Source organism: Oreochromis niloticus, unplaced genomic scaffold, assembly GCF_001858045.2.
Source record: "Oreochromis niloticus isolate F11D_XX unplaced genomic scaffold, O_niloticus_UMD_NMBU tig00001669_pilon, whole genome shotgun sequence".
NCBI classification, from domain to species: domain Eukaryota; kingdom Metazoa; phylum Chordata; class Actinopteri; order Cichliformes; family Cichlidae; genus Oreochromis; species Oreochromis niloticus.
Window position 1 is genome coordinate 633,048 of NW_020327445.1, and position 13,243 is coordinate 646,290.

At 43.3% G+C, this 13,243-nt stretch overlaps 1 long non-coding RNA gene across 2 annotated transcripts; it reads right to left on the reverse strand.

Moving 5' to 3' along the window:
- Positions 1 to 3,114: 3,114 nt before the first annotated feature.
- Positions 3,115 to 8,160, reverse strand: LOC109201636 (uncharacterized). 2 transcript variants are annotated; one of them, XR_003217597.1, is made up of 3 exons: positions 8,114 to 8,160; positions 4,829 to 5,093; positions 3,115 to 3,516 (listed from the first exon to the last, which is right to left on the reverse strand). It is a non-coding gene; the product is annotated as an uncharacterized LOC109201636 (long non-coding RNA). The 2 variants fall into 2 exon arrangements; XR_002061694.2 differs by having other exon boundaries at positions 7,921 to 8,154.
- Positions 8,161 to 13,243: the final 5,083 nt, after the last annotated feature.

Genomic DNA, 13,243 nt, shown 5'->3' on the forward strand with positions numbered 1-13,243 from the left:
TCTGTGTTTTCTGCATTTTCATCAGCGTAAGACACTCAGCAGCAGATTAGATTAATATTTATACATTTAATAAATCACAAAATTAATACACGCAAGAAACGATGAAACCTGTTCCAACAATTTGAGTTTGTCTTCCCTCAGCTCCAGACTCGCTGCTGTTTAAATGTTTGAGAGGAAGATTAGATATAAAGCAAACGTCAAACATAGACTCGTTTTAAGATCATACATGTAAAATTGTTGTCTGACCTCCGTCGATCCAGAGTCCGTGGTTACCATGGTTACTGCATAAGCAGCTATGATGTAAACATTACGCAGCATAGGTGTTTATGTTTTTCATTGCAAAAGAACTGTCTGAATGGTTAACTGAAGTTAACTTGGATAAATTATAGTTAAGGAGGATCACAGATAACGCCCATGTGAGCTGTGTGACTGTTCACCACTACACTGAAATCAGTAGGCTATTACTGAAATACACGTGCTATATCATAAACTATGATATAAATAGGGAGGTCCTACTAACATGTTTAGTTTTAAAGGACACCTTCCTGCCTTTAGTCTCATTCATGAGCAGTATTAGTTTTCTTCTAACATCCAGAAGTCTGCACGATGTATTTCATAGTTTGTAACAAACCTTTTACAGTTAAACATAACATGACCGAAAAAGAAAAGAGAGAGCGAGCGAGAGAGAGAGAGAGAGAGAGAGAGAGAGAGAGAGAAATCACACAAATTATATGTTAACCTCATTTATTTTTAGTTAAGTAAACTCTAAAAATTCTAACAGACAGCTGGTGCTTAGAATACAGTTGAATAACTATTAAAAAACAGATGATATAATATTTCTGTCCAGGTTGCAGTCTGCATTATGAACATGTAGTTGCAAACTCTGCTCCTCTCGGTGGAAATGCGCCTTCTCTTTCCTCTTTGTATAAAAACATTTTAAAAGTCAGTTTAATCTCAAAATTCACTGTTAAATCCAAAACACACCAGATAAAGAAAAGCGAATAGTTCAGTCTAACACATGTGCCAGTGAACCATTAAACGTCTGTAAAACTATGCAGTTATGAAACGTAACTTTAACCTCAGCCAAACCGATTTGCTCAGTTGTAAATAAAACAGCGAAGTAAACGTGACCCGACAGACAAAACCTGAGTGAATTAAGTCCAGTGTTTAACCACTGAGAGCTAAAACTCAGGTGAGGTTTCAAAGCTGTGTGCCGTGATTGGACATCAGCCGCCGATAAAGTGGGTTTGCCTATAAATAGCCTATAGCTCCAGCAGCTCTGTCCTCTGGAAAATACTATACTTTACTTATCTTGTGCAGAAAAATGCGCTGACATTGCGTTATATCGAACACCGACTGCCCAGTTAAACTGTGACTATCACCAGGTAACGTGGGCGTGTTTCTTGAATTAGCAGCAGGTGTTAAACAGCTGACAGGTGAGGAGGAGGATGCATGCAGGTAAACTGACGGTCTGTTGAGCTGATCGCTGGTTTCGTGAGAAAAATGTCAGCTCGTTCTTTATGTTACAGAAGCACAGAGACACAAGACCAGGCGGAAAGAGACGATCGTTCGGTGAAAATGATAATATGCGAATGCAACATGTGGAACACGGAAAGTGGAATATGTAAACAAACCGGTTGACGTAACCCCCTCGGTGCACTCTGCATGCTGACTGTTAGCAGAGCAGTGAAATCTCTGAAAACATCTGAGCACTTTTGCAAACATGTTCTATGTTGACAACCTGACCAGACATGTGAAGATTACGGCGCGACATTCGCGTGTAGTTGGTGACAGAAAAACGGGGTATTTTAAAACTACACCACCACCATTGCTGCCTGTGATTTGAAATGCATTGTGGGACACCTGACTGCCTCAAGTCTACAGAAGCAATCGATTATCTAGGATCGACCTGTTTTGACTTACTTTGCACGGCAACCAATCAAATGTTAGAGAAGCTGCATGGGCAGCGTTAACCCCGCCCCCTGGGTTTGATGGGTGAGGCTGACAGATAAAATTAATTCATGGTGAGAGCTAGGCGCCAGGACTGCCAAAATGAAATAAATAAATATATCATTAAATAATTAATTAAATGTGGCAATAATTAATTAATTATATGTGTCATAACTATGTATTTAATTAATTAATTCCAATTTTAATTAATTATTGACACATTTAATTAATTATTTCATGGTGTATTTAAGTAATTCATTATGGCAGTCCTGGCGTTCCATACACTTCCTGTTTCCATGGAGGAAATGTAAACCACGTGGAAGCTTTAAACATTAATGTTTGTGATGCTGTTGACGTCTCATTTTCAGACAAATAGACGAAAGGAAGTGTGAGGTCTGAGGTCTGGTCCTTCTAATAAAGACGCATTTCCTCCAGTATATCCATGAACTCGTGGGGCTGAATGATCACATGTTATCACAGTGATCATGAGGCTCAATGTAAAAAGTTCAAATAGACTGAAACACTGTAGATAAAGGTCAGAGGTCACGCTGATGCCTTCATGTTTGACCACAGAACGGTCAGTCTGTGTAACAGACTCTGTGATCAGTGATCAGTGCTGTGGGTCCAGATCAGAGGAGATGTTGGATCTTATTCTTTCACGTCCATATTAAACAGCTGCTGCGATGAACTGTGACTGTTAGCAGTAACTCATTAAACATGTCTGCACACTGTGAGAGAGCCGTCCTCTATCAGTGAGGCTGACAAACGCTCACACTGGGAACAGGAAGCAGATTTCTGTCTGACTGTCCTGATGGACAAAGGATGAAATCCTCTGTAACACAGTCAGCCTGTTACAGCCCATAATAACAATGAACACTTATTAAAATATGAAAGGATCACGTTAGATAAAACTGTTTTTAATCAAATATGTAAACAGATCCAACAACATTCACACAATTAAGATCCAAATCATTAGTTCCAGCTGACATGGACTGGAGTGAGGACACCAGTGACTGAAAGAACCAGTGTTTCCATCACAGACTCATCATGTGTTATGTTAGTGCCTCACTCAGCACAGACACATTATTTCTGTCAGGTCCTGTCAGCTGTCAGCACTCTGTACAAGCACGACTGTGAACAACACAGACTTCTTTTAAATGTGTCACATAAACATTCAGTGTGGATTTGATCCAGATGTTTCTGCGTATGGAAGTTACTCAGGCATCAAATAGATTTGAAGTCTTTATGATCCTGAGCTGACTTCAAACAAGGAGCTTCTCAGACTAACAGCACGAGCACAAAACTGAAAGGATGAGAAACAAAAGTTTGATTTTAATGCTTCACAGAAAATCTATTTGAATACGCTGGAGACTCATTTAGGTCACTGCTGTTATCTTTCACTCAGTGCAGCGTTTCTGAAATGTCTTTGTATTATAGTGAAGTTTGAGCTTTGCAGGATACAAAGAAGAAGAAATCAAAGATGTGCACACAGCAGGTAGTTGTACAGAGGACGTCAGCTGATGGAGCAGAGGGAGGCAGACTGTGGATGAATGAGGAGGTGAAGGCCTGCAGGCGGGTGGAGACAGAGGAGGTGATGGTCACTGATGACTTCAGACCAGCTTTCACCTTATTAACATAGTTGTTTGGTCACGTTGTGTTTTAATGAGACACATACAGTTTGTGGAGTGGACCCGGGGCTTTGTGTGTCTGTGATCAGTCTTGGTGTTGAGGATTTCTCATGTTCAGCTCCCAACCAACAAAGTTGGAGCTAAAACTCTTCCTGTAGCCATGTGTGCTTTGCATTCTGCAGCAAAGGTCTACAGATGTGCAAAGATCTGGGCGAGCAATGAGCTGTGACATCAACATTAACTTCTGTTTCCTCCAAAAGTCCACAGCACTTCCTGTTGTTGCTCAGACGTGACTGATAACTAGAATTGAACAGAACTCTTTGAAATGACTTAGCTTTAGCTGTATGCTAGCTACACTCTACAGGGACTTTCAGCTTCTTTTGCCACCAGGATGTTTCCCTCAAAGATGCTTGTAGGTGGATCTGACTGTGGTCAATCAACACCTGCGCCTGCCGCCCTGATCAGATACCCAGCTGGGATAATGAGCTCGCCAAATGAGAAGACTGAAAGCACCGACACGAGGAAGGAACGAGTCAGAGGACCAGTGAGTGTCAGCAGAACCACTGTTCAGGACGAGACCACAGACATCAGCCACAACTGACCGTGTACTTAGTGAAAACCTCAGACAGCAGAAAGCAGAGAAAGAGGAGGAGCAAGGAGAGCAGCCTTGATGGAAGGACAGGTATGTACCACCAGCAGACAGAGGAAGTGGCTCTGTAGATATTTATAGTCAGTCCTCATGCATATGCTGTGCATATAGTAAGTGTCTGTCATGAAGGTGTCATGTGTGCATATCTGTGGTCAGTAAAGCTGATTGTGATTAATAGCTACACTACAGAGAGCCCACAGAGTTGTTGCATTGCTTGTTAGCCTTGTTTAGGGAGGGCTGGGGTTTCTTTGGAGCCCCAATTCATTAAAGTTAGTTCAGCACCAAGTGAAAAGAATCCCTGAAGACTCAGCACAGAAAGTGTGGACAGAAGTTTGCTTTGGAGACATGGACTGAGTTAGAAAACTAGCCAACATGATTTATAACGGACAGTCATCATTAATGATGGAGAACTGAAAGGACATGAAGGCTGCGCTGTTACACTTTTTGATAGCTGGAAACTTTAACTGTCATCAGAAAACATCAAATATTCTGGATCCTCTCTGCAGTGTCTCTTCTTTCCTCTGTGACTTCCATGGATTTTAGCTCAAAATGTTTTTAATGGTTTGTCAGCAAACTGACCTCTGACCTCTGCAGTACTGACCTGTACAAAGAGCTGTCAGTCTCAGCTCTTCTCTCCCAGCACTGGTGGAGCAGGTGTAGTTGCTGCTGACAGCCATTGTTGGTTTCTCAGAGACAGGCGGAGGTCTGAAGTGTTGAGAGCATCAGCTCTCATCGATGTGCGCCGCTGTAACGCTGCTTTTGTCCTCTGAGATCACCAGGTATGAAATCCGAGTACTGACAGGGCAGCAGGACAGATCTTTCCCCCTCATTCACTTCCATGAGCACAGCCAAGGCATGCTGGGAAACTGAGGACACACCAACAGATGTAGAAATGACCTGCATGCTGTGGGTTTGTCTCAGAGTCCTCACAGGTGACACATTAGCTGCAGAAACCCAAGCCAGGTGTCTGAATACTGACACATGGACTCTTCCCATCCAGAGGGAGGATTTAGTCGCACTTTATAATAACTACACAATAGTGAGCATTAGTATGTAGTTTATTAATGGAACCAGACCCAAACTGTTCCTGTTATACTTTCAGGACCTCCAAGTCTGCACTTGTGTTTATTATCAGTTGGAGCCCCTCCTCATTCTTCTTCTTCTTCTTTGGTGCAACCCTGTAAATTTTGGGGTACCCCTTTGGCCCCTCCCCTTTTCTACGATTCCCCTGTGGGAGTGGTCGGTGTCATTTCTTTCCCAACACTGTACAACACACATATAATGTATATTTAGCCTCCCTGATGTTTCTGATTGTGTTTTTAGTTCAATTCTTGTCATCATTGTGCCTGTCTTTGCTAGATGCTGTAAATGTGTAGTACGTGTGTGCCACAGATGTGTTACAGGCACAGGCTATGCTAGCATGAACAGATCATTCTTGCTAGCTTGGAAGTTGTGGTGGGTGGAGCTAACCCTCTTCCCTACTGTTTGCATTTGGTTGTAGGAGCTGGAGCGAGCAAGTTAATGACTTGGAGCTCTTTGTTTCTTTGACCTTTCATTGTCAGACACAACGTAGGAACACGCCGGTTACATTAAGACAGATTTAAAAGATCTGGATCAATAAGTTCAGAACATCATCAGTGACAGCAGTTTATATGTCTAAAGCATTACATCACAGACAGAGCAGTTATTTAGGAGCTGTTATGGTTGTAAATTATAGGTTTATTACTTAGAAAATGATTCATGAAGTATTTAGATCATAATAATGTTTCAGATGATTAACATACAGGATAATTCTGCTTCTATAAATGTTATGAAGTTTGATTTCTCTGAGGTTTCATAAATACTTATCTCTGACTGTAATTTCTGGTAACTGAGGCACTTACTAGTCGTTATTGTTAGTTAGTGCTTTTGTCTGATCTCAACAAAGGTGACGATTATTCAGACTTTCAGGAGGTTTTAGATGAAACTGAAAGGCCCACAGAACCAAACACGTCTCAGCTGTGATCACACCAGAAACAGACAAACACAAAGTGATCAAACACACACCAAAGCCTACACTGCCATCTAGTGACAGAAACTAGTACTGCTAGACAACCAGGCTGCTTTAAAGCAGCTGATATTTAGGTTGGAAAATAAAAAATAAGTTGATAATAAACATTTGACAAAATCTTTTGGCAGCAAACATCTGGAAGTGAGCTGTTCTTTGGTAATTATGTAATGAAAGGTAGCAGTAAAAGTCACACACACACACACACACACACACACACACACTGACAACAACAACTACAGACACGTCTGTGACTGTGATGAACACCTGAGTGTAAGACGAGGACTGAATATGATGCAGTAACAGTCAAATATGAATGTGTGTAACAGAGCATGATTATGTATTATACATATATCAGAAATATGTGACATTTAACAGCAGGTCAAATCTCTCTGAACATGAAACCAGTGTTAAACCATTTCAGTCTCAGTGTTACTGAAACATTCATCTCCAACAGCATCACTGACACAGACAGTTGGAGCAGCTACAGTCAAATCATTGATCAGTGTTTTTATAACATGAGCTGCTGTTGCTGCACTAGTGCTGCTGCTCTCTTTCTCTTATTGTAGGTCTTTAGCTAACAACATCAAGTGTCTTCATATGACTGTTGTCTAATGTTCAAATGTAGATAACACCACCTGCACCACCCTGTTCCACAGCACAGCCTCTCATGTAGGCTTGGCTGCAGCACATATTAGCAGCTGCAGTGACATCAGCTTTCTGTGCAGTCCACACTAGACAGGAGATCCGCTCCATAGTGTCATCACATCTACAGACTGTTACATATTCTCACCTGGTAATAAGAAGCTGCTCACAGCTCCAAGATTAACAGACTGAAGGAAATACAAATGAAAGTTACAGTAAACTGAAATCTTGGAAACACAACATGAAACAGCTGGGAAATATGTTCATGTTGCATAAAACATGTGTTGCATTACAGATATTTATATGATCCATATTTAAGGTGGGATGGGCTCATCCACCCACTCTCACACCATCATATCACCATCCTGGGTTAGTGTCTTGGTCTCAGGTCACAACATCAGCACAGTCTTGGCTTGGCTGAGGTAGCTGAGTGGTTCTTGTTGTCCCTGACAGCTGCAGGGACAGTGCCATCAGCCATGCAGCAGCACAATGACTGCTCAAAGTCAGTGTGGCTCAGTCTACTGTAAACATTGTCCTAAAGTGGTGGCAAAGTGGCTGCAAGCTGGCTGCACATGCACTGTGTCCAATACTCCCAGTACGTGCACCTGCAGATGATATCCACAAAGCTCTGAGTGTCACAGAGTGGGCCTGTGCTCAGGTCACTCTGCCCCATTGAATTCTACTTACAGAGTTTTACAAGTGTGAGTAAAGTTATATATACAAGTTGGTGGCTGATAAGTTCTTGTAGTGACACCTGACCCCGTGGTTCTTATTGGTTAATAGTAGCTTAGAGCATCTGCACCAATCATAAAGCACCAAGTTTGGAGCTCGTGGGTCTCTGCAAGTAAGTCCCTGTAATGTTGGCCAAGCCTGATATACTAGAAACATCTGTCATTACCAGCAGATGAAGCTGCCCTTAAAGCAGGATCTCACTTTAAACCTGACAAAAGAATTTGCTATTAGCATACTATGGTTATATGTCTCTCTCTCCTGTCTCTCACCTGTCTGCCTGGGCGGAGCTCAGCTGGGCTCCGCCCTTGGCCCACGCACCTGCCGTGAATCTACCTGATGACCTGGACTCCTGGGCTATTTAAGCAGAGGCTCAGAGGCTTCTTCGCTGGGTGGTGGACTTACTCTCGTCAGTACAGCCCCGATAAACCCCGTTTGTCGTGTGATTACTCTGTTTATGCTCACCGCAGTTCTCTTGTGCTCAGGTTCTCGGACTCGTCCGTGACCCCGATCATCAGGAAGTGGGCAGTATAGTACAATATGTGTTATTTTGTACTGTGCTGCCCAAACTAAAGATCTGCTGAAGTGTTGGAAATGATTCAGATGTTTATTTTGGACGATACAGCAGAAGATCAGACATGAAAGTGGAGATAACACAGAAGACCTGCAGCAAAGGGTCAGAGGTCAGACTGGGCCACTGGATTCAACAATGAGCCAATGATCATCAAGTAGTGACTAAAGCAGAGCCCTGACGTTCTGACATTTATCACACAGTTAGAACAAATGTCTGCTGATGACTTCATCTCATGAAATGACTGATAGATGTCAATTCATTGATCAGCTGAGCTGCTGCTGCTGATCTTCATCGTGCACAGAAACATTCAGCTTGTTTCAGTCAGTAAATAACTCCCACTACTCCCAGTTTGAACTGTTCCCACTCAAAATGCTGTCAGAACAATGATCATTGTAGAACTTCACAAACATCACGTGTTGTTTTCCACATGTAAGATCAGCAAACATACAGAAACTTCCTGTTGCCACACACGGCCTCTAAAATCTCTTCCACGCTTTCTGTCTGAAGTCCACTCTCTGTGTCGGATCCACAGGAAACAACAAGATCTTATTAACATGGTTTTCAATGTGTCTCCTTCCAAAAAGTCCAACCAATGAACAAATGTGTATATTTGTAGAGGCCAAACAAAATGGCAAGATGGCGGCGCGCATGGGTGCAGCGGCTCTTAGCTCTCCAGTTTGGTGCTCATTTTTACTTTTACTGTGTATATTTTTGAATGTTTGCAACGCCGCCATCTCTTACAGTCGCCAGAACCTAATTGACCTGGGTTTCAAATATAGTTTGTCTGTTTCCGGCGACTATCAGCGAACACACAACATTCTGGAGGAGATAGCGAGACCGCCACGGTCACCGTGGATGGTCTGCCCGCCCAGCAAGCGTAGAAGGCGACGGAGGGAGAGAAAGCAGAAGAGGGGATTCCGGTCGGGCTCAGATGCTAGGCTACGCAAACAACCACACCGGCCAGCACTTCCGAGCCTTTTCCTGTCGAACGCCAGATCCATCACCCACAAATTAGACGAATTGGAGCTACAGATAGCCACCACGAGCTTTGCACGCAACTGCAGCATTATTCTTATTACGGAGTCGTGGCTTCACCCGCTGATTCCTGATGCTGCAGTCGAGTTAGCAGGCCGCACGCTACACCGGCATGACAGAAACAGCAACTCAGGTAAAAGCAGAGGAGGGGGGCTATGTGTTTACGTGCATAACGAGTGGTGTTGTAACAGCAGGATCATTCACACACACTGTTCTCCTGATTTGGAGGTTCTGGCAGTCTCTTGCAGACCTTTTTACATCCCGAGGGAGTTTACAGTAGTTATTGTGATAGCTGTTTATATACCGCCGGATGCTAACGTTGGCATGGCTCTCAGCCTCTTGCTTAACACCATTAACAAACAACAGCTTGCCCACCCCGATGGGGTTTTTATTGTCGCCGGCGACTTTAACAAAGCGTGCCTAAAGACTGTGCTTCCTAAATTTGTCCAGTTTGTGGACTTTGCTACGAGAGGTGAACACACTTTGGACCGTGTCTATTCAAACATCAGGCATGCTTTCAGAGCGACACCCCTCCCCCACCTGGCTGGATCTGACCACCTCTGCATGTCCCTCACCCCCACCTACACCCCCCTGCTGAGAAAAACAAAGCCCCAGACAAAGACAATAAAAACCTGGCCTGAAGGAGCCCTCTCTCAACTGCAGGACTGCTTCTCAACTACTGTATGGGATTTATTCTCCAGCCACAACCTCCAGGAGTACACGGACACTGTACTCTCGTACATCAGGAACTGTGTTGACAATGTCACCGTCAACAAAAGGGTCAGGGTGTTTCCAAATCAAAAACCCTGGATGAATAGCGAAGTGCAATCCCTCCTAAAAAGCCGCAACACTGCCTTCAAGTCAGGGGACAGGGCTGCGTATAGGGCGGCCAGGGCAGACCTGAGTAGAGGCATCAGGAAAGCTAAGGCTGCCTATAGGAGGAGGATTGAAGATCACTTTGCTGACAACGACCCCAGAAAAATGTGGCAGGGGATCAATCACATTACCAACTACAGAAGCAATAACCAGGCGACATCTAGGATTGATGCCTCGCTGGCTGAGGATCTAAATCGTTTCTTCGCCCGCTTTGAGACGACCAGACCCTCAGCTGTCACACCACTTCCACCCGCCCCCAGCACCGGCACACTAACACTTAGGGAGCATCAAGTGAGGTGTGTTCTAAGGTCAGTGAATCCCAGGAAGGCAGCAGGTCCTGATGGAATACATGGAAAGGTTCTCAGAGCATGTGCTGACGAACTGACCGGAGTCTTCACTAAAATCTTCAACCTTTCTTTGTCATTAAACACCGTCCCGCCCTGCCTCAAAACCTCCACCATCATCCTCATCGCCAAGAAGACAGCTGTGGTCAGCCCAAATGATTGAAAGGGCTGCTGGTGGAGCTCACTAGGATGAGCAGGTGACCATGTGCCACGAGGTGGAGAGCAGCTGGCCTGGCTTTGATTCTGACCACGCCCCCTTTCTCTCTCCCTCTGCTTTGCTGTCACTTATCTTCACTGCTCTGTCCAATAAAGCTGAAAAAGGCCCCAAATCAAAGAAATCTGCTGCAGCCTCTGAAATGTCTTCTGTTTCCTTCCCGACGGCTTTTTCACCGTCAGCCCATCAGACAGTCCAGCAGCATTTATGATGATGTCATGATGTTGAAGAGACTGCTATGGTGGCCTCCCATGACCCCCAGCCTCATCTACACTGAGATGCAGACATTTGAAAACATTCAGCAGACAACTGAATAACAGTCCAACACAACAGTCTGTGTACAGACACACACTGAGCTTTCATAGAGTCAAAGGAGTCAATCAAACACAGCTAGTTGAGTCATTTCTTGTGTGAGTCTAAAGTGAATCTAGTATTTGAAAGTTCACTTCCTGTATTTGTTGTTGAAGACTTCTTCAGCTTCTTCTCAAGGACATCAGCTGCTTGTTTGGCGGCAGAGGCAGTTAAGAAGCTTCCTGAAAAACACTGAACAGTGAGTTCACTGTGGCATATGACAAATTCAGCTTTCTATGTGCAAATGTGTCTGTGTCAACCTTTCAAATGCTGTTGAATCCAAAACATCAGCGGCTCCTTGGCTGCTCACTTCATGCACTTCTGTCTTTGTGACAGTCCAATGACATCACAGCTGTTTCCACCCCCAGTGTCTCAGGACTGGACACCTTTAAACATGTGGAGGATCAAACAGCCGTCCAGCTAAACATACATGAAACTATCAAAGCTGACAATCATTCCAATAACATCTAATGGTACATATATATAGACACAGGACTACAAGGAAATGGCTCTCAGCATCTGGCTGTGGGAACAAATGAGTCCCTGTTTGTCTTCAAATTGTGTGCATGTTTTAGACGTGTGTCACATGTAGAAACACAAAAATGACACAAAGATGTGTTTGACACAACTGTGCAGCTGTAAGTTGTTTCTAATGATTCATTGAAGCTCTTCTAACATTCTGGAGACAATCAGTCCATGAATCTGTTCAACACCACAACAATTTGACTTCAATGTGAACGTTTGCCATTAAATAACCTTCTTCATCCAGCTGACAAGCATCCTTCATTCTATGATATGAACAGTTCCTCCTGTTGATGACAAACCTCTGACATGATCTGCTTGAGGAGCTTTTTCATGTGAAGCTCTCTGAGCTCAGGGCTAAGTTGCTGTGTTTCATCTTTAAGAGCTGCTGCCTCCTCGCCGTTCTTCTTCTCCTAATGACACCATTTCTGCTTCAGATCTTTCACTGGGCCTAAAACAGATGAAGAGTAGATCTACTGCTGTTCACTGTTTGTGTCAATATGGAGAAATATGAAAGACAAACACAGCACATACAGAGAAATGTAGACAGAATGTGCAGCCAGTGCAGTAAATGGTCTAAATATCAGCTCTTTAGAAAATGATCCTGATGAACATGAAACTAACATCCAATGAGAAACACAGCTTCCTTGTTTCATGTCCAATAACAATAAATGAAGAGCTAATAAAGAGCTATTCTATTGTAAAATGCTGAGATGATTATTAGACAGAACCCAGCGGCTCACCAAAAGCCTGCATTGAAAATCTATATGAAAGTAATCTATGCTCATATATGGCAAAATCCTTTAAGTGTCACTGTGTTTTTCATCTGTGCTCTTGTTGGTTGGACAAGTTTGTAAATGACAAAGAGCTCAGTGGACTTTGCATCCATCAGATCCTGTTAGATGTTTGTTTTTCCTTCACAGCTTTGTGATGAAGGCTAAAGAACAGAGATATGAACTATTGCCAATATGAATCCTGATGCATGACGTGGGCACAGACCCACCAAAGCAACACTCAGCTCACCTCATTCCAGGCGCTTGTCTGCTGGAGACCATGAGCCTTGTTAGTCACACATTAGCACCGTGGTAGGAAACAGCCTCCATCATTTCATTAGATCTGAATTTGGACTGTTTCCCTCTGGATGAGAACCAAGTCTGTCAAATCTATTGATCCAGCACAAACTATCAAACACATTGGCTCACAGTCAGATTGGCTTTGTATGGATGGTGTAACAGGGGCTGGGAAAGGATGCTGAAAGCTGAATATAATACAGAACAATAACAGGACATATAATCATGTAGCAAACATGATCTTCAACAGGCACACTTCTATTATTCATGATCACAAACACAAAGAACTTGTGCAGCCCTGATATCAGCCCTAATATATGAGTGTGTTTGCCCAAAGATTGAAACAGCATCAACATGACAGCTGTAAGAAATCTTCTCTCAGCCTTGTTTGGCAGAAGATCCCTGCAACAAAGATTGTAGCTGAAAGATGACGTGTGTAAAGTTTGTCTTTGGGAGGGTTGAGGCTGTTTTTAGACCTTTGATAGTTTCAATCCAGTTCTGAAAGACAGAAATAAAAACAACATCATTAAGATCAGATCATGGAGCTGTTTCCTGCCTTGTTTCTAGCTTCACATTACAAGACTTTACTACAATAAAGATGCTAACATG